This window comes from Heptranchias perlo, chromosome 28, assembly GCF_035084215.1.
Source record: "Heptranchias perlo isolate sHepPer1 chromosome 28, sHepPer1.hap1, whole genome shotgun sequence".
Classification (NCBI taxonomy): domain Eukaryota; kingdom Metazoa; phylum Chordata; class Chondrichthyes; order Hexanchiformes; family Hexanchidae; genus Heptranchias; species Heptranchias perlo.
In genome coordinates, this window is record NC_090352.1 from 5,817,102 (window position 1) to 5,839,659 (window position 22,558).

A 22,558-nucleotide genomic window follows, 5' to 3' on the forward strand; every position below is an offset into this window, starting at 1 on the left:
GACAGCTGATTCACAAAGACTATCACAATTCTACCATTTCCAATCAACACCAACAAATTATTTAGCAATTAGATTTTTTTCACCATCATAACAGTTGCTACTTGTACACGTACTCAAGCATGAAGATAGTATAAAATTTTTTTTATTCGTTCACGGGATGTGGGCGTCGCTGGCAAGGCCAGCATTTATTGCCCATCCCTAATTGCCCTCGAGAAGGTGGTGGTGAGCCGCCTTCTTGAACCGCTGCAGTCCGTGTGGTGACGGTTCTCCCACAGTGCTGTTAGGAAGGGAGTTCCAGGATTTTGACCCAGCGACGATGAAGGAACGGCGATATATTTCCAAGTCGGGATGGTGTGTGACTTGGAGGGGAACGTGCAGGTGGTGTTGTTCCCATGTGCCTGCTGCTCTTGTCCTTCTAGATGGTAGAGGTCGCGGGTTTGGGAGGTGCTGTCGAAGAAGCCTTGGCGAGTTGCTGCAGTGCATCCTGTAGATGGTACACACTGCAGCCACAGTGCGCCGGTGGTGAAGGGAGTGAATGTTTAGGGTGGTGGATGGGGTGCCAATCAAGCGGGCTGCTTTATCTTGGATGGTGTCGAGCTTCTTGAATGTTGTTGGAGCTGCACTCATCCAAGCAAGTGGAGAGTATTCCATCACACTCCTGACTTGTGCCTTGTAGATGGTGGAAAGGCTTTGGGGAGTCAGGAGGTGAGTCACTCGCCGCAGAATACCCAGCCTCTGACCTGCTCTCGTAGCCACAGTATTTATATGGCTGGTCCAGTTAAGTTTCTGGTCAATGGTGACCCCCAGGATGTTGATGGTGGGGGATTTGGTGATGGTAATGCCGTTGAATGTCATGGGGAGGTTAATTAATAATACTGAGCTATATTTCCTCTTCTTTTTTTCCTTCAGCTTGGCTCAGTTGGTAGCACTCTCACCTCTGAGTTACAAGGATATGAGTTAAAGTCCCAACTCCAGGATTTAGCACATAATCTAGGCTGGTATTTCAGTGCAGTACTGATGGAGTGCTGCATTGTCGGAGGTGCCTTTCGGATGACACGTTAAACTGAGACCCTATCTGCCTGTTCAGGTGAATGTAAAAGATCCCACAGCACTATTTGAAGAAAAGCAGGGGAGTTCTTCTGGTGTCCTGGCCAATACTGCTCCCTCAACCAATATCACTAAAACACATTAACTGGCCATTCATCTCACTTGTGTTTGCGGGACCTTGATTTGCGCAAATTGGCTGCCACATTTGCATACGTAACAACAACGACTGCACTTCAATTCATTGGCTGTCAAAGACACTGAATAAATATAAATTCTTTTTTTTCTTTCAAATAAGGAATTCAGTGTTCTTTTATTTTTTAAGATCTAAAAATGAAATTATGGACATATACAATTTTTATTTGTTCATGGGATGTGGGCGTCACTGGCAAGGCCAGCATTTATTGCCTATCCTTGCCCTTGAAAAGGTGGTGGTGAGCCGCCTTGTGGTCCATCTGGTGGGTCCCAATTTTTTTTTTACAAAACATACTATATCTCCTATAACTTTCAATCACTTCTTTCACAAAAAACTATTCAGTTCCATCTTGAATTTTCTGAACCTATCTGCCTTCGCAACCTTCCTGGCTAGTCTTTCTACATAATGACCACTCTCTGTGTAAATACTTAAATCTAAACTGTTCATTCACCATGAGTCCATCCCCCAGGTTACAGAGTTTGTGGTTATTTAGTTAGGATTCAGGTTATTCATATCCTTTAGAGTATTGAGAACTTCAGTTAGCTTCCCCCTGAGCTGCCTTTTTGTCACCTTCCTTAGTTTCTCTTTGCAGCTCAAGAGCTAATTGCTGATAAAAATAATGTTGCTCACTCAAAAGCTAGGATGCCCCTGTCGCAGTGCAGTGACCAGAATTGCACACAGTACTCCGTGTGAGGCCAAACTAGTAATCTAGAAAAGCTCACCATTAATCCCTTACAATCTAGCCGTACACTTTATAACCTTGCTTGTTTTTGTTATTGCTGTTGCACTACCCATCGGTAGCCCCATATCACCCTCGTCTGTTGACTTGGAATCTAGTATCTTTCATTTTATATTGCCATTGCTTATTCCCCTTGCCTAGTATAATCACCTTGCATTTGTCCATAGTAAAGGTTATCTATATCTATTGTCCTCTCCCCTCGTCCCCACTATATCCAGATCCTTATGTATTTGGTTCTGTTGTTCATTTTTATTAGCAGCCTCTTCTGGTCTAGTTTGGCCATAGACAGTTTTCTGTTCTGTCCACACTTATAAATCTCCAGAGACGCCTCTACTAAGCTCCAGTTCACCGACCAGTTGCTTCAGCACCAGACCCAGGCAAACCAGCCCTCGGTCCTGGACTTTGCTGCTGCTCACTCCAGATCCAGGCATGGCAGTCATTGCTAACTGAGATTGTTGTTTTGCAGGAAAGATATCTGCATCCAATACAAAGATATCAGAAACATAAAATGGATGCAAAAGAATGAAATTATCTCGATAAATTCTTCAAGTCTATATTGTTCATCAGAAGTTTGACCATCTGGCAGTACAATTTCAACAGAACAACAACAACTTGCATTTATATAATGCCTTTAGCGTAGTAAAACACCCCAAGGTGTGTCACAGGAGCGTTATCAAACAAAATTTGACACCGAGCCACATAAGGAGATATTAGGACAGGTGATCAAAAGCTTGGTTGAACAGGTAGGTTTTAAGGAGCGTCTTAAAGAAATAGAGAGCGGTAGAGAAGCGGAGAGCTTTAGGGAGGGAATTCCAGGGCCTAGCCAGCAGAAGGCACAGCCGCCAATGGTGCAGCGATTAAAATAGGGGATGCGCAAGAGACCAGAATTGGAGGAGTGCAGAGATCTCCGAGGGTTGAAGAGCTGGAGGAGGTTACAGAGATAGGGAGGGGCGAAGGTATGGAGGGATTTGAAAACAAGGATGAGAATTTTAAAATAACAGCATTGCCGGACCGGAAGCCAACGTAGGTCAGCGAGCACAGGGATGATGGGTGAACGGGACTTGGTGCGAGTTAGGATACGGGCAGCAGAGTTTTGGATGAGCTCAAGTTTAAGGAAGATAGGAGGCTGGCTAGGAGAACATTGGAATAGTTAAATCTAGAGGTAACAAAGGCATTGATGAGGGTTTGAGCAGCAGTTAAGCTGAGGCAGGGGCGACGTTACAGATGTGGAAGTGGGCGGTCTCGGTGATGGAGCGGATATGTGATCGGATGCTCATTTCAGGGTCAAATAGGAAACCAAGGTTGTGAATGGTCCGGTTCGCTCTTAGACAGTGGCTAGGGAGAGGGATGGAGTTTGTGGCGGGGACTGAAGACAGTAGCTTCGGTTTTCCCAATATTTAGTTGGAGGAAATTGCTGCTCATCCAGTACTGCATGTCGGACAAGCAGCGTGACAAATCGAAGGCAGTGGAAGGGTCAAGAGAGTTAGTAGTGAGGTAGAGTGGTAGTGGGTGTCATCAGCGTACATGTGCAACCTGATGTGTTTTTGGATGATATCGTCGAGGGGCAGCATGTAGATGAGAATTAGGAGGGGGCCAAGAATAGATCCTAGGGGGACTCCAGAGGTAGCGGGAAGAGAAGCCTTTGCAGGTGATTCTCTGGCTACGACTGGATAGATAGGAATGGAACCAGGTGAGCGCAGTCTCACCCAGCTGGACGACGGAGGAGAGGCTTTGGGAGGAGGATGGTGTGGTCAACTGTGTCAAAGGCTGCAGACAGGTCAAGAAGGATGAGGAGGGATAGTTTACCATGGTCACAGTTACATAGGATGTCATTTGTGACTTTGATAAGGGCCGTTTCAGTGCTCTGGGTAGGTGCGGAAATCTGATTGGAGTGGTTCAAACAGGAAAATAATAAGATATGATTAGTTGACGGTAAATGCAAAAAGTATTGTTCTGTTATATAAATGTAATGCGATTATTGTGAATAGCCATTTCATTTAGATTTTTAAAAAGGCAACCTTTTTTTTCACTCTGATCATCTGTGGGGGAGGGTGCAGGCAGGATGACATGGAGATATAACATTTGGAAGACAAAAGACAAAGTCAAAGGAAAATACAGGTATAGAGTGAGTGCAAATGTCAGTGCCGGGAGAGCCCTGGGATGAGAATTACACTCAGAATAAAATTTACAAAGTGTGGCACACCTTCAGTAACAGAAATATGTTCCACTGTTTTCTCAAATCAAATTGCTTTTGTGATTGTTTAACTCCATAATGAATTTTTTTTAAAGGAAAAAGTCTTAAAATAAAATGTCCTTGTCCTAATCATATTCTCCTTTTGTTAGCTCCTCACTAAAAGTTTATCAAATGTAGGAAAAAGAAATGAAGAAAAATAAAATGTAATTTAGAGTTTTAGATTATAAGCAGCAAAGTATAATTTGATAACCTGGAACATTAAGTGTTGAATTGCTTTTTGTTCAAAAACTGTTAACTAAATTATTCCTAGTTTGTCACAAAGTAATGTAACATTTAAAATTAATTTAAATCTGATGTTTGAAGAGATCTCTTGTCACCAATGATGCATTAATTTTATTTTCTCTTAAACGAAAGATTCGTGTCACTGTTTCATGTTAATTTTGTTGAACCATCAGTTTCTGCTCAGATTTAAGATTAAAGTTGGATTCTAGGAGGCAGTGGATAAATAACTGGGAGCTGGGGATAAGCTCTATCACACAGACATCATGAAACATCCTCCCAAAATGACTGCTTGAAATGACTAGTTAACACAGGAGAGATGTAGTGTTGCCAGATTTACCCAGAGTATGGCTTTGATCCAGCCAGTGTCCATTGAAGGGCATTGGTACAGGTACTGGTCAAGACTGGTACCTATTGAGGACAGCGTGTCAGGTCTGACGTACACTGTCAGCTCCCACATCACTCTGGCCAGGAAAAATGGAGCTCTATTGGCTCTTCTTTAACATTAAAGCATTAAAAATGTCATTTAGAAATTTCTCGATTGGTCTGGGTACTTTCAGCTTGAAGATGTGCGACTGAAATGATGACACTTCTGGGTGGTGGTTTTGCACCTCTTGCCTAAGTCTGCTTCAGGGGATTCGCACCTGAATTGCACCAACGCAATGTCAAAACTGCTTCCCATCAATGCTACTGTGTAGCATAACTGGTTTCTAATCATCTTGGTTTTGCCAAGTGCATTATATATGTTATGTCCGTAAGGACACATTAGTATCTGTGTTAAATATAACCAGTTAGACTTAATTTGCATGTATTGCACAGAGGCAAAGCAGAGAAAGTGCACCTGTGCATTCAATTAGCAAGATCTTGCTGCCGGGTAGTTATGGTAATAACAAAGCAATGAAACAAAGCATTGATTTTTTTTGAATTAGGAAACAGGAGGTACATATTCAATAGAGAAGTCCTACAGAGCGCTTTAACTCTTCCCTGTTTGCCCCTCAAGCAACAATTTTATGGTCCGAATAAAATCAGCGATATGGGCATCATTTGTGCAAAATATGTTCAAATCGTTTAAGAAGATCACAGGACTACCCCAGGCTTCTTGGAAAACTCACTGTTCTACTAGTTGCAATCCAGGTTTAACAGGCAATTCAATAACCTATCAGCAGACTTCTCCAGTGAATCAAAGAAGGATGTGTAGATAGGGTTAGATGGAGTATGTTGGAAGGGGGCTCATGTGGAGCATAAACTATGGCATAGACCAGTTGGGCTGAGTGGCCTGTTTCTGTGCTGTAAATTCTATGGGCAGCATTTTAGCACCCGCTTTCGGGTGCGTTCCTGGCGGGGGGGCCCCGAAAATCGGGAAATCCCGGACCGGGACCGGAACCTGCCTCGAACCCGCGCACTTCCGGGTTCCCCGCTGACGCGCCGGCGTGCGCGCGCAGCCCCCGCTGGTGAGAATCCCGCAGACAATTAAAGCCAGCGGGATGCCATTTGAAGCTATTTATTTGGCTTGTTCAGGTCATTAACTGACCTGATTAAAGGATTATGTGAGGAGGGGTGGGATTTTAGAGCAAACTGGGACTGTTTCCCACACTGGGGGAAACGCTCCCAGTTCAAATGGACCTGTTGCAGCTGTCAGCCTGTGGCAGCTGCAAAGGTCCATTTGACGGGGGGAGGGGGGGGTGGGGGGGGGGAGACCCTCACCCATTGCAGGAGGCCACTCTGTCACTTGGGACAAAGTTTGACCTCCACCACCCTCCTCCTGACAATCAAAGTCACCAACTTGCACACTTACCCCGGGGTCCAGAGACGTGTACCTACCTTGCGGACCCCCTCAGATGTACATCTTCCGGATGGGGGCCGTTGTAGCTGCAGTCATGACCTCCTTGGAGGGCAAACAGCATCACCAGCCTCGCCATCCACGCCGTCCACCTCTGACACGTGGAGCTCCACAACAGAGTGCTGTGACACATCCACCTGTACAGCAGGAGGGAGGGCAACCGCAGAGAGAGATGCGTCGCAGGGGGCACTACCCTCGCCACAGGGTCCACAGACCGAGGCTCAGCTTCCTGGACCTTTCTGAGCAGCAGTGCACACGGAGGCTCAGAGTCACTCGACATGTAGTCGTGGACATCTGCAGCCTCCTTCATGCCAAGCTGCTCCCGGCTGGCCCGAGCACCATCTTCTTACCTGTCGCTGTCAAAGTCACCACTGCCCTCAACAACCTCTCCTCCGCATCCTTCCAGGGTGCAACCGGGGACATCACCGACGTCTCTCAGCCGCCTGCACAAAAGAGCCCTGCAAATACACCTACACCCACTCTGCAGTGACACAATGGGTGGCATCAGTTGTGGGTCTTCATGGTGATCCTCAGGCAAGGGCATTATTGCACAGACCAGACAAGATTCGCGAAGACACGGCAGTAGTGGTGCCAATATAATATGTAATGTGAGTTGGTCAGAAATTCAATATAAGTAACAACCATGACAAACCCTCAAACACCCTTGTGCATCCCCTTCATGCTCATGACACGTTTGCCTTACGCTGCCTACTGCACATATGTGATGCATGCCCTGTGGCTGCAGCACAGGTAGTGGCAGGTTGAGTGAGGCTGGCCATGAAAGAGATGCGCGAGAGGGTGAGTATGACATAGAGCCATGAGATTGTATGAGGATTGGGTTGAGTGGTAGTGGCGGGATGAGTACTGGCGAGGTGAGTAGGTGCAGGTAAGATGAGGATGAGGTTTGAGTGGGTATGAGGGGTGATGTGACAGAGTAGTGTTGGCAGTGCAGAAGGAGATGTGGGGTGGGGGCGGTGATGTGGCAGACGGAGTGTAGGGGAAAGAGTAAGTGTACTCACTGTAGCTGACCTACTGAGGTCATTGGAGCGCCTCCTGCACTGTATGCAGGTGGGCGATATGTTGGTGGTGCTGGTGACCTCCTCTGCCACCTCGAGCCAGGCCTTCCTGGTGGCAGAGGCAGGCCACTTCCTCCCGCCCGCCGGGAGGAAGATCTCTGTCCTCCCCCTCCTCCTCACCCCATGTATTGATACCTGGAGTGAGGCATCATTAAACTGGGAGCAGCCTTCCCCCTGGGCTGCTCCATGCTGTAATTTTTTTCTGTTTGTTGCAGCATCTGTCAGTGGAGGACTGCCTCTTTAAATAGAGCTCCTCCAGCTGACAGATCTTACTGCGCATGCGCAGCCCACCCGACGCGCAGATCAGCAGTGGGGAACCCGGAGGAGCAGGTAAGTGGATCCAATTATGCAACGATCGCGCGGGGAGCTGACTGATTTCGCTGGGCGCGTTACCCACGCGCCCAATAGCCCCCCCGCCGAGAACCCGCAGCCCTGCTAACATCGGGCCCTATGTAATTCTATGTAAATGTTTGTACTACCCACATAACAGAGCACACCACAGAAGAATTGAACTGGACTGGAGTTCTGAATGAGCAAATGCATTTAGAAATGTGGATCCAGTAACGGTCAGCTTGTTTGTCTTCTTACCATGTGATGAGGAGAGGAAAGAATCTAAGAAGGACTGAATACCCCTCAGGGATCTCTTTTATTGCTGTTCATTTCTTTTAATGCTTTGCGAGGTGAGTAGCTGCAGTCATCACTTGGAGTGCACAGGTGGCAGAGGCTGTGTGACTATTCATCATCTTTATTTTAAAATGGTATGAAACAGCAGTTGTTCTGATAGTGAAAACAACACTTATGGATGTATTGCCTATGATGTGAACTTTCTTTGCTTTTTTTTTGCTGATTTGTCTCCTGTGCTTCAATCCTATTGATCTCCTTTGCAAAATACTGAAGCAAACCTCTTTAGCAGCTTTTGACCAGTGGTTAATAACCTTTTGGTACTAAAAATAAACAGATTGGTTTATGCCTTCTTGTAGCTGTTGTATGTGTATCTTACAATAAAATACTCTTCGGCCAGTTTATCATAGCAACATTTGGTATTGCTGGCCCCGTTATTGGAAATTGGTCAATCTGAAATGTATTTTGGCATTGTCCATATAATCCCCATGCAGGGTTGAAATTACTGCTAGCCTCAGGCTGAGCGTTAAATGGGAGTTAACAGTTTTGTGCAAAAAATGTTTTTTAAACTTTCAGGAGGAACTCACAACTTTCTTTGCTCTGTGTTCTTTCTGGAAGTTCAGGTATGTTGGTGCAGGGGTGCCTAAGCATTTTGCCTCCATGAGCCACATAGATTCACACCATGGAACTTCAGGCACATATATAAAGTGTAAATCAATGTCCCTGTTAATTTGAATATACCGTAATCATAGAATCATACAACACAGGCCATTCGGCCTATCCTGCCTGTGCCGGCTCTTTGAAACAGCTATCCAATTGGTCCATCTCCCCTGCTCTTTCCCCATAGCTTTGCAAATTTTTCTTTTTGAGGTATATATCCAATTCCCTTTTGAATGTTACTATTGAAGCTGCTTCCACCACCTATTCAGGCAGTGCATTCAAGATCGTAACAACTCGTAAAATAATTTCTCCTCATCTCCCCTCTGGTTTTTTTGCCAATTAAAACTTAAGTTGCTGATACTAGCAAATCTTGATGTTCTGATTAAGCAGTTATCCACCAATGAGGCAACAGCATTAATATCAGCATTAATAAAGCAACAGCATTAATATCCGTCCTTATCAAACTCTCCAGGCCTACAAAAGTCAAACAAGACAAACCAATAAATAGGACTAACTTGCCTGGCTTAAAGGGCTGGTTTGGTAATGTTTCAAGGTGACGTGTGGCCCACTGGCTGCAGCTCGGAGACCCTGCTTTAGGGAAAACTAAACATAAAACACAAAAAGGTGACCAATTGAATGAGGGATTCAGAGACCCCCGTAAAGCCTCCATGTTCTGAGCTAAAACACAGTAGTGGCTGATTTGAGCCAACAGCAGCCTTGAGCATTGGAACAGGTGAGTGGCTCTCAAATTGATGCCAGTCTCTTGCCTGCAGCTGCCTCTGATCAAGTGAAAAAAGCTCCCTAAAGCTAGAACCCCACAGGCTATTTGTGGCACACAGGCAACACAGTCTGGGTCTGTCGTACATCAAGGTAAATAGCCGACTGAATCACAAGCGTGTCTGCAGCAGATCTCTTCATACCAGCTCCTTCCATTAGGACATCACGTAGGATTAGTAGAATAGAAATATGATGGCAAACTAACTTACGTCCTGTAAGGGAGTGAGCACAGCAGCATATAAAGTTAAACACCCATTGTATGTTCACTGTTCTTCTGAATAAAGATGATGTGGAGATGCCGGTGATGGACTGGGGTTGACAATTGTAAACAATTTTACAACACCAAGTTATAGTCCAACAATTTTATTTTAAAATTCACAAGCTTTCGGAGGCTTCCTTCTTCCTCAGGTGAATGTCAAGAAATCCTCAAACCTCTCGCATTTATAAATCACAGAACAATACCTGGTGATTACAGAGAGTCTTTTCAACTGCCCGTTGCCAAGGCAGCCAAAGTGTTCAGACAGATAGGTGTTACCTACAGGGCCACCGAATATACAAACGACCAGAACTTCTGAATAAAGACACAACACATCTTAAATATTTTGAAATGAATGGTTTCCAAGTACAGACTAGAATTATACAGCACAGAAGGAGGTCATTCTGCCCATTGTACTTGTTCTGGCTGGCTTAAAGAAATGTCCATTTAATCTCATTCCACAGCCATTTCCCCATCAACAGCACTAATGATGATTAGTTGTTCATGTAAAAAAAAGTCCACTTAAAAACAAATAGGTCTCAGGGAAAGACTGCAAGACTGGGTTTCGGTATCCCGACAAATATATGCCAAAGAACCAGTTGAATCGCTAACACCCTCGCTACCAACCATCCGGGATTCCTTACTGCGCTAGATCTAGAATGGGTGGTGCATGGATCAGCTCGCCCAAACAGTCCTTGAGCTAACCAGTTGGATGAAATTTAAGTTTTAGTTCAACCCTCGATTAGGAAACCTACAAGTTACTGAGTGAGTGAATTAATCGATTCTTGACGAAGACATCAGACAATCGGTCAAGCACTATAAGTCTAATTACTGGTTACAAAATCACAACTTTAGGTTAAAGTTGGGTACATGATCACTGAATATATACACATGAATAGATGTAGTCAGACTTATTCAGCAGTTTGAATAGCAAATTGTTAATGGACAGAGTTACTTAACAAATTGAGTAGCCGAAGCTATGCAGGCATTATAGTGATATCAGCATTAATGGATACTGTGTATTAATTGTAGCAGTGGTCAGAGTCTGAGTTTATTACAATTGGTAAGGTTAACTTAGGTTTAAATCCCTAGATAGCTGACAAGTTAACATCTTTGGTAGCTAGTTTATTGGATAGATTATAGTCTAGTTACTCAGAGCTTATACGACCTCATCTTTGAGCAGCATGGTTGAGTCAGTCTCCTTCCCTGGGATGAAGGTGTAGTTCCTAGAGAATTACGCCAGTGAGCCCCCTTTCGGCTGTGCAGCTATCTGTTCCATTTGGATCTTCAGTTCTGATTGAACCCACCTTACGCAGGAGCGCGATATCCAAGCTATCTTCACTCTCACTTATCTCTGATCTTGGGCACCTATAAGGTTAAGTGACACTTTGCCTGCAACTGGTTGGTACAGCCTCACAAGCTAACATGTTGTACTCCCTGACCTAATTTGCTGTACCTGTAAAGGCACCTTTCAGCATCTGCAAGCTAAAGATTCTTATAGAACAACGAGAATCTAAGTGAACTAGCAGAGAACTGCTACTTCTACAAAGATAAAGAGAGAAACAGCTTGCTTCCTCTTAAAGAAAGTTAACTACAGACTGTCTACCACTGGAGGGGTGCAGAACCTTCTATTTTATATCTTTATTTCAAAGGCAAATCTCCCTAAATTCACTTAAACAATCAGGGTGAACTGGGCCAGAAGCTCTCTTTCTCCCCCCCCCCCTCCTCCTCCCCCTCCCCCCCCCCCTCCTCCTCCCCCTCCCTCTCCCCTCCCCCTCCCTCTCCCCTCCCCCTCCCTCTCCCCTCCTCCCCCTCCCCCCCTCCCCCTCCCCCTCTCCCCCCCTCCCCCTCCCCCCCTCCCCCTCCCCCCCCTCCCCCTCCTCCCCCTCCCCCTCCCCCCCCTCCCCCCCCCCTCCCCCCCCTCCCCCTCCCCCTCCCCTCCCCCCCCTCCCCCTCCTCCCCCTCCCCTCCCCCCCCTCCCCCTCCTCCCCCTCCCCTCCCCCTCCTCCCCCTCCCGCTAATCAAACCTGATAAATGTGGAGTCCTGTGACTGTCACTGAGTTGCTGGGGCATGGCCTTAACCCCAGCAAGACAGACTTATACTACGATTTTTAAGACCCCCCTCTTCCTCTTCCCCCCCCCCTCCCCCCAATCTGAACCATCAAGGTGTTCTACATGCTTTTGACAATTTAAAGTTTCACCAAGGGTTATTCTTAATGAGGAACAGCAAAACTATATTGCAATAAGGAATGTTTGTATAAACACAGATCTTTTAGTGCAATTAACCACAGCTTTATGGCTTTAATTAGTTTATGGCCTTTCCATAACCTGAACTAGCTGAGAATTTGTGTTCGATAAAAGCCTTTTGCCAGCATTCAGTTCAACTGCTGAATTCCATTTTTTGTGGTCAGCATTCAAGCTAAATCTCCATTTTGGACAACGAATCTCAAAGACATTCGAAGCAATTTATGGGACATTGTTCCCATAAGACATTCTCAGTCATGGTCTTGTGAACCCATGCTGCTTCCTGATGTGGTGGGTGAACTGCTACCTTCTCAACATTAACCCTTCCTCCTCCTCCTCTTGTGCCTTGGCTTATGGCTACTCATTTTCCACAAATGTGTGTATGACTTCTTTAAGTGCCTTGGGACATTTTACTACGTTAAAGGCACTATATAAATGCAGGTTGTTTAATGATTGTGCTGTGCAGTACTCCGCACACCATGACTTTTTTCAGTTCTCTCTCTGACAGTATGGTTCAAACATTGGAATCAGGAGTCAGGTGAATTTCCCTACCTCTTGCTTATGCTTCATTGTGTGCTGTTTGGTTCGGGGTGGGGATCAAGTAGCAAGTCATGAGCCACATTTCAAGCTGGTAATCAATATCTTTGTGCAGATAACTCTTGAAGTTGTCTTCACCCTGGAATGAGGGGGGGGGGAGTCCATGATTCACAAGATATGGGTAATGTGGGCACTTCCTAGAGTTGTGTGTTCACCAGTTGTGTGAAACTATTTGGCTGTTGATCAAGTGGTAGCTTTTGTCTTGTTGAATGCCATGGAATGTTTACCAGATGTTTTAATGGCTTTACCATCTCAAGCAACATTGTTTTTCCCTTGCCCTGCTCCACATAATGTCCATATGATCATTTTCCCCAATACTTATTCTGACACAGTTATTCTGTGTTCCTCTTCCATTTTAGGGAACTCCCATTAAAGATTGTTTTCCTCCCAATTTTCTTCCCTCCTCACCTCTCCTGAGGGCTTTAACTCCTTGCTATGATATCGTTGGAGATTGTTAACAGGCTTCTGTCAATCTCGCTGTGGCAGTCACTACTACAAGGCCTGTGAAGAAGTTGAATCCCATCCCCCCCCCCCTCCGTCTCATTCCCTCCATGTGGGAAAGCATTTGGAGCATGGAGTGAAGTTCCTATCTTGCTAAATTTAAGAGAGAAACGGCATTCCACCAATTTATATTCATATTTAACTTTTCATAAAAATGAATTCCACCCTCTCCCCTCCTTCCCCAGTGTCCCCTCAAGCTGCATGATTGAGTTGAGATACTCAATATGTAAAGAACTGTGCGCCAAACTTGTGTCCTACCACACTGGACCATTTGTGGTTAGTGCTTCTGCTTTGCAGCTTAAAGTAACCTTTATGGAAATAAACAGAAAAGAAGGATTAAAGCAAATTTTGTCCATAAGTATATTTAAATATTATTATATATTATTGAAAGATGCATTATTATAGTATTACTTTTAAGAGGTAGTCTCACAGTTCATAAATTGATTAGAGAATTCTATAAAATAGACTGCCTAAGTGTTATGAAAACACCGAATTCCATGTTTGTTCGAACAAAGCTGATGGTCTAATCTATTTTGCAATTTGGTATTGATTTCTCTGCTTCAAAAAGCTGCAGGTCATGATTGATCCTAGAAGTCTGCAGTACAGCTTACCTGGCTGAACTTGTATTTTTTTATTAACTGGACTTGCTTTAAACGGCTTCTCCTTTTAGCAATCTGTAGCATAGTTCTATTGTAGTTCAACGTTTTTAGTTGTCGGCAAATGTTACTAGTGATTTGGAGAATTCATTCATAACCTTGTACTAAATGGCCATACATGATGTGTGCCATGATCAATGGTTCTTCAATTTATGCGAATGTAAGGAATCTTACAACATCAGGTTATAGTCCAACAATTTTATTTTAAAATCACAAGCTTTCAGAGATTATCTCCTTCGTCAGGTGAGTGAGTCATGCGAGGTCAAGACCTAGGAATTTTGAAGAAGGCATCCTGGAAGGCTTTTATAAAGAATATATGTTATGTAACTTTTATGTCTGAATATGAGGATGTTCTGTGACAGAATTATTTTTAAATGTACATTTTTTTCTAATTTTCTAATGAAAGATTAATAAAATGTACACAAATGTTAATGGATGTGAGGCCTGCTCCCAGTTATGGTGGTTTGCACCATTGTTCCTGGGTGTTTCATCTTGTGTTACTTTAAGAAAATCCCTTTGTATCACACCTGCTAACAATATTGCTCAGTATCAGTAACAGTTGATAATATGCTGTTTTCCTTTTCATGTGTACTTCCATTCGGTCATATGCTGCACAAAATTCTTACAATAAAAACATTTTTAAAACATATTAGAACAAGAGGTCTAAAGGAATGCAAACTGATTTTGTGTTTTTATGTGGGGGAGATTCTGTACACAGAACAAGTTGTTATTCACATTGAGTCTAATTATAGTTGTAAATCATTTATTAGCAGTTTTCAGTTTACTTGTGACCATTTATTTAAGGCCTGGGATAATTCACAAGTGGGAGAGTGAGGGAGTGTGCTCAAAGGAGAGTGAGAATTGGAAAGTGTAACATTTAGGTGTTTGGAGACCTTTGCTACTATTTTGAGTTACTTGCCATACTTGCACCACTATACCTTCAACACCTTTTGATTGTGTTCATCAAGGTAAGGGATATTCATGCTGGGGACTAGAATGATCTAACCAATAAACAAAATATTGCATATCCTGGAAATCTGAAATAAAAACAAAAAATGATGGAAACACTCAGCAGGTTAGGCAGCATCTGTAGAGAGAGATACATAACATTTGGCACCCAGCACTCGCACTCACGGATAGCACAGGCCACATTCACGAGAGCTCTCTATGCAGCCACACATTCAACAAACGCTGCAACAACGGATTTTGCACTTAAAAGCTGGGTCAGAACCCCAGTTGACGATGAAAATTAGGCTGGGGGTGGGTTAGGCCATATTCTCTGGGCTTATCTCTTTCCAGTGTTGCCATACCTCGACTTTTCTGACTCCTCCTCCCCCTTCGCTCTCAAGCACTGCCCAACCCTGAGACCTCCCAGTTCAGCCAGAGACCCTCCCCTTTGCTGCATATATCTTTGAACCCAACACCGAGTACTGACAGATCCTGGGGTCCCGCCCCCCACCCCCCCACCACTGCACTGCCAGACCTTCGAACCACCCTACGATGCTACCAAAGCTCAGCAACCCCCATAATTGCTCCTCAGCTGCCCACATACGTATGTTCAACTTGTTACATCGCCTGCCATTTCCCCGTGTATCCTTGGCTTTTAAAAAGGGATAACAATTGAATAATAGATAAAATAATCAAGGACACTTTTATGATTTTAATGGAAAAATGAGCAGATTCATGGTAATCCCCAAAACACCTGTAAAAATCCTGGAATGCTATGCAATAAAAAATACACAGGTTGCAACCCACAACTAGTGATAACAGGAGAAAAAACCTTGGTAGAAAAAGTCCAGGAAAAATTCGATAAACCAAGGCTGGCGATGGCATTGTTCAAGAAATCTAAGAAGTAGAAAGACTGAAGAATCTGACCGTGATGGAACAGATTCTAAAGAGACATTGACATGGTGTCAAGACAGAGACAGTTGATTATAGACTGGGGGTGGGGAAGACAGTTGTGCGAGGGACAGAAAGATTTAGAAAACAAGTGAGATTAGTGACTACTGTATTCATAGGGAGAGTGTCCCGTGGTTGCATAGAATAGTATATTGTTGAATATTATCTTTCCTTGCAGTGCAGATAACAATGATCCTATATACTGTATGGAAGACTTGTAGTGATCAGTCTAAAAATGGTTTTCTAGTATTTCAGTGTTTTTATGCAGTCTGCAGCCAGTTATAATGGGCAGATACATTGTGATCTGTGCCTACCTCACCTGCACTGATCCATGCCTTCATCACCTCTAGGCTAGCTTCTCTAATGCTCTCATTATTTTCTTGAACTTCACCCTGCACAAACTCCAACTTGTCCCAAACTCCGCTGCCTTCAACCTACCCCATACTAAGTACGAGCCACCCATAATCCCTGTCCTTGCTCACTCCACTGCCTCCCCAACTCCTAGTGCATTGATTCCAAAATGATTGTCCTCATTCATGAATCTCTTCATCACCTTATCTATCCTCCCATTGCAACTTCATGCAGCCCTACATCCCTGCTTGTACCTCCACTCTTCTGACTCTGGTCAACTGTGCCTTTAGCCACCCCACCCCTAAACTCTTGGGATTCTTGTGCTACACCCCTCCGATTTGCTACATTTCTCTTTTTTTTGTTAGGAAAGCTTTATTATAGAATCATAGAATGATACAGCACAGAAGGAGGCCATTCGGCCCATCGTGCCTGTGCCGGCTGTTTGGAGGAGCTATCCAATTAGTCCCATGTCCCTGCTCTTTCCCCATAGTTCTGCAAATGTTTCCCCATCAAGTATTTATCCAATTTTCCTTCGAAAGTTACTATTGAATCTGCGTCCGTAACACTTTCAGGCAGTGCATTCCAGATTAGAACAACTCGTTGTGTAAAAATATTTTTCCTCATGTCGCCTTTGTTTCTTTTGCCAATTACGTTAAATCTATGTCCTGTGGTTACCGACCCTTCTGACACCGGAAACAGCCTCTCCTTTTGTACTCTATCAAAACCCTTCATGATTTTGAACACCTCCATCAAATCTCCTCTTAACCTTCTCTGATCTAAGGAGAAAAACCCCAGCTTCTCCAGTCCCTCCACATAACTGAAGTCCCTTATCCCTAGGAACCTTTTACAAAAAAAAAATCTATTATGTTGCCAGAGCAGTATTACTGCAGTCCACTGAATTCTGAAGGACACTGGGCTATTATCCGATGACAATATTCCTAATCCCATATTCTAACTAGTAAACTATCTGCAGTATTGTGTGTTTTTTTTTAATGGCTCAGTTGATCACTGGCATTATAAACTATTGTAGTTAGAAACGCAGAGTCACTTTATGGGTGTTGCTATGAATGGAAGAAAAGAAATTTGTGTTTGGATTGAGAATGGCTTGCCTGCTCTGTCTTTACTCCAGACTGAATTGATAATTCAATCGCAAGAAGATAAGGGGCAGGGAGCATAGCTGGGAGTTCCTGTTGCATGTCAATAACTTGCCAGATTTGATATTCCCCTCCAGTAAAGCAAATGTTTTGGTTTTGCAGACATACATGAGCTCAGATTCATCGAGTACACCGTAACTCTTCAGTAACATTCCATTGTCCTTCACTAAGAACGACATTCTTCGTTGTGTGGTCAACTTTTCTGACTCAGCACTAGCAATTTGGTTTGGGGGAGGGGGGTGGAAATTGAGGGATAGTAGAGTTAGTCACATGTCGGGTCTTTATGAATTCTTCAAGATTTAATCATATTGGCTTTGAGCGGTGTAAATATCAGTAATTGCTGGTAAGCTGTTGTTGAATTGCACATTCTAATGTTGGAGGCCTTGTCTCATGGTGCTATGTACCTTTTGGCCTGCATCGCAGTCCAGAGTCTTTTAGATTCTGTAATCTTGCTCAGCATATGTAAAACTGAGTTATGTTCTTTTTGCTATAGTACTGTCCATGTGTATTGTATATGTAAAATAAATTAATCACTGATCAGACGTACTTTTAAAACCATTTGAGCTTTGCTCTTGCAGTCATGCAGTTATGTGAACCACTCGATTGAATTGCAGTCTTGTAACTCATTCCAAGCTATCTATAATTCTGTATGTAATCAATGGGACCTAGCAAGCATGTAATAGAGTTAAACTGCTACTAACAGATAACTATACTCGTGATTAATACCCAGCTGGTCAGTGAGATAAACCTCTATTTATAAACATCTGGATAGCATGGCCTTGAACAGTCATCTTGTGATTAACTATTGTGACATCTATTTTGTCATCAGTTATAAATGAAATGAAAGAACTAAGTAGACATGGACAGGAAGTATATATGAAGTGACAAATTATTGTGAATTTTTTCCATGGGAGATTTCAATCTAGATTAGGATATTATGTGAGATGCAATACAAGTTCAGAGTAAAGTTTAGTTCTCTCAATTTTAAATGCAAGATCCAGTGATTGTAAATATTATCAGGGTTTGCTATATAGGAAACTGCATAGCTAAAATCAGTTGTTTTAATATTGAGAAGCCTAGATGAATGGTCAAGACTCCATGTACAATAACACCATTATACACTTTACCACCATCACCAGCTTGTAGCTTTGACTACAGAAGTTCACAAGAAACTCACTAAAAACATTTGGAATGTTTCATGGTAAAGTGACTGCAGAGAAGCTTCACTTCTTAGTCCTAGATTTAGTCCAGTCTACAGACATACAAATCAGTGGATTTGAGAACGGCCAGCTCTGTACCGGAACCCACCCTGCGTGACACCAAACAGGTGCAGAGGACTGACTGCCTGCTAGAAGATCGTGACTAGAGCAATGCTACAAGAATGGCTACCACTTAAGTTGCATCTCTGTACTTATTTCAGAGTATAAGAGCTGCTGCAGCTGCACCTGTACATTCTGTACCTGTCCAAAAAGTCTGCACTCGTAAAGTGTTGCTAAGGTCAGGCCATTGGAGACTGTTTGTTTAGAGAAAAATTGTGACCTAGGTTGCAAACTCTTTGGACTGAATGGAGGTGTTGAGAGGAATTAAAATGTCAGTGGAAATAAGTGAGTCTTGACACACCTGTGAATACAAGGGGGGTAATTTTAACCTAACACCGAGTGGGAAACCCATGGGATCGATGGAATGCTGGTTTTTCACCCTGCCCAATATTAGTTTCTGTTGATGTCAATGGAGAGTAAAACCAGTGTTCCGTCCGATCCTGTCAGTTTCCCGACGGGCGAGTTAGGTGAAAATTGTCCCCAACGAGTGCAGTTTTACACACACTCCTGGCTCTAGAACACATTTTCATCCTCAGGAATGGTCCTGGCATGGAGTGGGCCAGACCACATCGTTGCTTGGAATTTTGATCCTGTGCAGTCTTAAAACTGGTGATTTAATATAAATAATAATATGGTGATGGAGAAACTAATGTTATTAAAGATAGACAAATCTCCAGGACCAGATGGTTTCCACCCCAGGGTCTTAAACGAAGTAGGTGAGGAAATTGTTGATGCATTAGTCATGATCTTCCAAAACTCTCTCTCTTCAGGAATTGTCCCCTTGGATTGGAAAATTGCCAATGTCACTCCACTATTTAAGAAGGGTAAGAAAGATAAACTAGGAAATTATAGGCCTATTAGTCTAACATCAGTTGTGGAGAAGTTACTAGAATCTGTTATTAGGGACAGAGTGACTGAGCATTTGGACAAATATGAACTGATCAGAGAGAGCCAGCATGGATTTGTAAAGGGTAAGTCATGTCTAATATTTTTCTTTATTCGTTTATGGAATGTAGGCATCGCATTGCCCATTCCTAATTGCCCATGAGAAGGTGGTGATGAGCCGTCTTCTTGAACCGCTGCAGTCCATGTGGTGAAGGTTCTCCCACAGTGCTGTTAGGAAGGGAGTTCCAGGATTTTGACCCAGCGGCGATGAAGGAACGACGATATATTTCCAAGTCAGGATGGTGTGTGACTTGGAGGGGAACGTGCAGGTGGTGTTGTTCCCATGTGCGTACTGCCCTTGTCCTTCTAGGTGGTAGAGGTCGCGGGTTTGGGAGGTGCTGTCGAAGAAGCCTTGGCGAGTTGCTGCAGTGCATCCTGTAGATGGTACACATGCAGCCACTGTGCGCCGGTGGCAAAGGGAGTGAATAGGGTGGTGGATGGAGTACTAATCAAGCGGGCTGCTTTGTCCTGGATGGTGTTGAGCTTCTTGAGTGGTGTTAGAGCTGCACTCATCCAGGCAAGTGGAGAGTATTCCATCACACTCCTGACTTGTGCCTTGTAGATGGTGGAAAGGTTCTGGGGAGTCAGGAGGTGAGTCACTCGCTGCAGAATACCCAGCCTCTGACCTGCGCTTGTAGCCACAGTATTTATTTGGCTGGTCCAGTTAAGTTTCTGGTCAATGGTGACCCCCAGGATGTTGATGGTGGGGGTTTCGGCGATGGTAATACCATTCAATGTCAAGGGGAGGTGGTTAGACTCTCTCTTGTTGGAGATGGTCATTGCCTGGCACTTGTCTGGTGCGAATATTAGTTGCCACTTAACAGCCCAAGCCTGGATGTTGTCCAGATCTTGCTGCATGCGGGCACGGACTGCTTCATTATCTGAGGAGTTGCGAATGGAACTGAACACTGTGCAATCATCAGCGAACATCCCCATTTCTGACCTTATGATGGAGGGAAGGTCATTGATGAAGCAGCTGAAGATGGTTGGGCCTAGGACACTGGCCTGAGGAACTCCTGCAGCAATGTTCTGGGGCTGAGATGATTGGCCTCCAACAACCACTACCATCTTTCTTTGTGCTAGGTATGACTCCAGCCACTGGAGAGTTTTCCCCCTTATTCCCATTGACTTCAATTTTACTGGGGCTCCTTGGTGCCACACTCGGTAAAATGCTGCCTTGATGTCAAGGGCAGTCAGTCTCACCTCACCTCTGGAATTCTGCTCTTTTGTCCATGTTTGGACCAAGGCTGTAATGAGGTCTGGTGCCGAGTGGTCCTGGCGGAACCCAAACTGAGCATCGGTGAACAGGTTATTGGTGAGTAAGTGCCACTTGATAGCACTGTGACGACACCTTCCATCACTTTGCTGATGATTGAGAGTAGACTGATGGGGCGGTAATTGGCCGGATTGGATTTGTCCTTTTTGTGGACAGGACATACCTGGGCAATTTTCCATATTGTCGGGTAGATGCCAGTGTTGTAGCTGTACTGGAACAGTTTGGCTAGAGGCACGGCTAATTCTGAAGCACAAGTCTTCAGCACTACAGCTGGGATGTTGTCGGGGCTCATAGCCTTTGTTGTATCCACTGCACTCAGCCGTTCCTTGATATCATGTGGAGTGAATCGAATTGGCTGAAGACTGGCTTCTGTGATGGTGGGGATATTGGGGGGAGGCCGAGATGGATCATCCACTCGGCACTTCTGGCTGAAGGTGGTTGCAAACGCTTCAGCCTTGTCTTTTGCACTCACATGCTGGACTCTGCCATCATTGAGGATGGGGATGTTCACAGAGCTTCCTCCTCCCGTTAGTTGTTTAATTGTCCACCACCATTCATGACTGGATGTGGCAGGACTGCAGAGCTTTGATCTGATCCATTGGTTGTGGAATCGCTTAGCTCTGTCTATAGCATGTTGCTTCTGCTGTTTAACATGTAGTCCTGTAGCTTCTCCAGGTTGGCACCTCAATTTTAGGTACGTCTGGTGCTGCTCCTGGCATGCTATTCTACACTCCTCATTGAACCAGGGTTGATCCCCTGGCTTGTTGGTAATGGTAGAGTGAGAAATATGCCAGGCCATGAGGTTACAGATGAACCTAGTTGAATTTTTTGAGGCGGTAACTAACTTGGTGGATGAGGGAGTGCCTATGGATGTTATTTATATGGACTATCAGAAGGCATTCGACAGGGTTCCACTTAAGAGACTGTTAACAAAAATGAGAGCACATGGAATGGGAGGCAACCGATTGGCTTAGATAGGGAATTGATTAGGAAGTAGGAGACTGAGAATAGGGCTAATGAATATATACCTAAATTGGCAGGATGTGATTGGTGGTGCCCCCCCAGGGGTCTGTACTGGGGCTACAGCTTTTCACTATAATTATAAATGACTTGAATGAAGGAATAGAGAGCCGTATATCTAAGTTTGCTGCCAACACTAAATTAGATGGCACAGCAAGTAGTGCAGATTAAGTGAGTGGGCATAAATGTGGCAGATGGAGTTCAATGTGGGAAAGTGTGAGGTCATCTACTTTGGATCTAAGAAAAATAGATCAGAGTATTTTCTAAATGGTGAGAAGCTTAGGAACTGTGGATGATCAGAGAGATTTAGGGGTTCAAGTACAGAAATCATTAAAAACTAGTGGACAGGTACAAAAAATAATTTTAATGGCTAATGGAATGTTGGTCTTTTTCTCAAGAGGGCTGGAAGTTATGTTACAGCTGTACAGAGCTCTGGTTAAACCCCATCTGGAGATACTGCATTCAGTTCTGGGCACCGCACCTCAGGAAGGATATATTGGCCTATGAGGGGGTGCAGTGCAGATTCACCAGAATGATACCGGGGCTAAAAGGTTTAAATTATGAGGACTGGTTGCATAGACTAGGCTTGTATTCCCTTGAGTATAGAAGATTAAGGGGTGATCTAATTGAAGTGTTTAAGATGATTAAAGGATTTGATAGGGTAGATAGAGAGAAACTATTTCCTCTGGTGGGAGAGTCTGGAACAAGGAGGCATAACCTTAAAATTGGAGCTATGCCATTCAGGGGTGATGTCAGAAAGCACTTCTTCACACAAAGCATAGTGTGAATCTGGAACTCTCTCCTCACAAAAAGCTGTTGAGGCTGGGGGTCAATTGAAAATTTCAAAACTGTGATTGATAGATTTTTGTTAGGCAAGGGTATTAGGGTTATGGAACCAAGGTGGGTAAATAGAG

At 44.1% G+C, this 22,558-nt stretch overlaps 1 protein-coding gene across 1 annotated transcript in view; it reads left to right on the top strand.

The window, feature by feature from the left end:
- srrm3 (serine/arginine repetitive matrix 3) overlaps positions 1-22,558 on the top strand; it is a 632,220-nt gene that overhangs the window by 18,818 nt on the left and 590,844 nt on the right. The gene's annotated exons all lie outside the window — the stretch shown is intronic.